At 50.0% G+C, this 4,131-nt stretch overlaps 1 pseudogene; it reads left to right on the forward strand.

Moving 5' to 3' along the window:
• The first annotated feature begins 232 nt into the window (after nucleotides 1-232).
• Nucleotides 233-3,780, forward strand: LOC116271838 (annotated as a pseudogene).
• Nucleotides 3,781-4,131: the final 351 nt, after the last annotated feature.

A 4,131-nucleotide genomic window follows, 5' to 3' on the forward strand; every position in this document is an offset into this window, starting at 1 on the left:
GACTCCAGCTTCCTTTGGAAGTAAAGCAGCCTTAAGGAGTTTTTATTAAAGAGACGTTAATGATGGAGGACCCTTGCATAGTGAGGAAACCTCTTTCAGCCCATATAACAGCATGGTGGTGCAGGATATGGAAGGCATATTTAGAGTCAGTATAAATATTGACGTGTAATCCTCTTGTAAGAGTGTGGACTCGAGTTAAGGCAATGAGTTCGGCTTGCTGAGAGGTAGTGGAATGGGGCAGAGCGGTACTTCAATGATAGATGTGGAAGACACTATAGCATTGCCTGCCTTTGCTGGTGAGGGGCAATTAGGTGTGGTGGAACTGCCATGAATAAACCAAGTGTGATCAGGGTGAGGAACAGGAAAGAAGGAAATATGGGGAAATGGAGTGAATGCCAGGTAGATCAGAGAGATACAGTCATGGGGATGGGGGCCAGCCCAAAATAGTAAGGTTACGTTGTTTGGACAGAAAGGCTACAGGGCGCAGTCCCAGGTCTTATGTAAGAATTTTGACTTCACAGTCTCGTACTTTGGCTGTGTGTAGTGAAATGGGTTGGGATGAGTTAGAGAGAGTTAATGTGGGAGCAGCTTCTAGGGCCATTTTTAAGGAATGGAAAGAGGAGTGGCAAAAGGATTTAGGATCTATGGGATCAGCTAGGTTTGCTTTTGTGAGTTTATGTAATGATTTAGTCAGGATGGTAAAACAAGGTATCCAAAGGCAGAAGTACCTAACCATGCCTAGGAAGGAAAGGAGTTGTTTTGTAGAAGGGGTTGGGGTTTGGGAGATTAGCTGGACACAATCAGCAGGGAGAGCACATGTGTTTTCATGAAGAATTATACCAAGGTAGGTAATGGATGGAGAAGAAATTTGAGCTTTGGAGGGGGATAGCTGATATTCCTTGGAGAATAAATGTTGAAGGAGCAGGAGGATGTCTTGTTGAGAAGATTCAAAGGAGGGGCTACAAAGTAGGAGTCATCAGTATATTGAATAAGGTGAGAAGCGGAGGGGTGGAAAGAAAGTAAATCATGAGAAAGAGCTTGGCTGAAGTAATGAGGGCTGTCCCTGAAGTCTTGCGGCAGTACAGCCCAGGTAAGCTGCTGGGACTGATGGTTGTCAGGGTCACTCCAGGTAAAAGCAAAGAGAGGCTGGGATGAGGGGTGTAAGGGAATAGTGAAAAATGCATCTTTAAGATCAAGAATGGAATAGTGAGTTGTGGAGGAAGGTATTGAGGACAAAAGAGTGTACGGGTTGGGCACCACAGGGTGGATAGGCAAAACAATTTGGTTGATAAGGTGCAGATCCTGAACTAACCTATAAGACTTACCCGGTTTTTGAACAGGTAAAATGGGAGAATTATAAGGAGAGTTTATAGGTTTTAGAAGCCCATGCTGTAGCAGGTGAGTATAACAGGCTTTAATCCCCTTAAAGCCTGTTGTGGGATGGGATACTGGCGTTGAGTGGAGTAAAGGTGATTAGGTTTTAATGGGATGGTAAGGGGTACATGATCAGCCCTAAGGAGGGAGTAGAGGTGTCTCATACTTGTGGATTAAGGTGGAGAGATACAAGGGGAGGATGCGAAGGAGGCTTTGAACTGGGGAAAAGGGTAGCAATGAGGTGTGGCTGTAGCCTAGGAATACTTAGGGAAGCAGATAATTTAGCTAAAATGTCTCAGCCTAATAAGAGAACTGGACGAAAGGGTGGGGATAGCTAAAAGGAGTGCATAAAGAATGTTGTCGGCCTGTATGTCATCAGCCATTTTGTGAAGCAAGGTGGCTCCACGTTTCCTGGCGTCTTCGCCCGCTTCTGCCTCAACCGCCCCTTGACCACAGAGATGTCACCGGGGATTCGGTTCGAGATGCGATGGCGGTGGCGGTGGCGGCTTCCACGGCCGGAGGAAGCCCGGCGGCCTTGGCCTCCACGACTTCCGTTCTCCGCCCGCCCGGCAGCAAACCTCAATCCAGAATCAGCGGCCCCACAGCATGGGTCCTGGCCAGACCAGAAGCGGCCCCTAAGCCTCCGATCCATCACAGCCTCCACACCAACAGCAACAACAACCACCACCGCAGCAGCCACCGCCAGCAACGCCACCGCATCAGCCGCCGCGCATCACAGCCGCATCAGCAGCAGCAGCCGCCGCCACACGCCCGCAGGACTCTTCCAAGCCGTCGTTGCTCAAGGGACCGGCCCGGCTCGGAGTAGGCAGCGCCCGCCAGCCTCCAGCTTCGGCCCGCCCGCCCTCCCGCCCGACCTCCCGAGAGCCCGCCAAGTGATCCGAGACCAGGCCAGCCGACCCGCCGCCAGCAGTCACCTCGGCCCCTCCCGAGGCGCGCCACCCACCCGCCAAGCAGCGGGGTCCCACACCTCCTCAGGCGGAGGTAGCCGCCCCGCCCGCCGCCTGCGGCGAGCCAGTCCAGGGCCCTAAGCAGAGACCCAGATCCCGAGGCCGGTCCCAAAGGCTGACAAAAATGCCTGGCGGGCGAAGCCAGGTGGCCCGGCCCAGGCCTAAGCACCCCTGGCGGCCACCCCAAACGCCGCCCGCGCTCGAGGCGGCCCGAGGGAGCCGCCAGCACCACCAGCCCTACCACCAGCAGCACCACCAGGGGCCCCGCCCATGTTGGCCCGGCCACCATGAAGAAAATCTCCGGACTTCGGAGGGTTTAAGCCAACTTGTCTCTCTTGAGGAGGCCTGGAGAAAACTTATACACAGCGATGTCCGGTTGTTTGTTGGGAGTCTACCATGCTGATATCCGCGGAGGATGAATTCAAAAAAGACTATTTGCTAAATATGGAGAACCAGGAAGTATTTATCAACAAAAGGCAAAGGATTCCGGTTTATTAAGCTTGAATCTAGAGCTTTGGCTGAAAATAGCCAAAGCGGAGCGTGATGATACACCCATGAGAAGTGAGCAGCCGAGTTAGCTTTGCCACATGCTGCTGCCCTTTCTGTTCGTAATCTTTCACCTTTATGTTTCCAATGAACTGTTGGAAGAAGCCTTTAGCCAGTTTAGTCCCTATTGAAAGGGCTGTTGTAATAGTGGATGATCGTGGAGATCTACAGGGAAAGGCATTGTTGAATTTGCTTCTAAGCCAACGGCGAAGGCATTTGAGCGATGCAGTGAAGGTGTTTTCTTACTGACAACAACTCCTGATCCGGTATGCGTGGAACCACTTGAACAACTAGGCGATGAAGATGGTCTTCCTGAAAACTTGCCCAGAAGAATCCAGTATCAAAGGAGAGAGAGAAACCCCTCCTCGTTTTGCCCAGCATGAAATGCGTTTGAGTACGAATATTCTCAGCGATGAGTCTTTGGATGAAATGGAAAAACAGCAAAGGGAACAAGTTGAAAAAACATGAAGGATACAAAAGACAAAAGTGGAAAGTGGGAAATGGAAGATGCCTATCATGAACATCAAACCGTCTTTGCGCCAAGATCTGATAAGGAGCGACAGGAAGAATTAAGGCGCATGGAAGAACTTCACAATCAAGAAATGCAAGCGTAAAAAGAAATGCAGTTGAGGCAAGAGGAGGAAACGGCAGTAGAAAGAGAGAAGAGATGATGATTCGTCAACGTGAGATGGAAGAGCAAATGGTAAAGAGAGGGAAAGTTACAGCGAATGGGCTACGCGGATCCAGGGAAAAGAGACATGAGAATGGGTGAAGCGGAGGAGGCGATGGTGCGTAGAGTCCCCTATGGTTCAGGGAGGCCAGAAATTTCCACCTCTAGGTGGTGGTGAGTGGCATAGGTTATGAAGCTAATCCTGGTCCACCAACAACATAGTGGATTATGATGGGAAGTGACATCTGCGTACTGGCGCTTTGGGCAGAAGTCACGGGGAGCCTAATGGTGGACAAGGGTCCCTGAAGGAGAATGGAGACCTGGAACTCCAACCCAGGATATGGTAGAGGAGAGAAGTCTGAAGGCCCAAACAAAACCCCGGTTTTAGATGTGATATTTAGGCTTTCATTCCAGTTTGTTTTTGTCTTTGTTTTAGATACCAATCTTTTTAAATTCTTGCATTTTAGTAAAGAAAGCTACCTTTTTATGGATGTTAGCAGTTTATTGACCTAATATTTTGTAAATGGTCTGTTTGGGCAGGTAAAAATGATGTAATGCAGTGTTTGGAACGGA

Source organism: Papio anubis, chromosome X (assembly GCF_008728515.1).
Source record: "Papio anubis isolate 15944 chromosome X, Panubis1.0, whole genome shotgun sequence".
NCBI classification, from domain to species: Eukaryota; Metazoa; Chordata; class Mammalia; order Primates; family Cercopithecidae; genus Papio; species Papio anubis.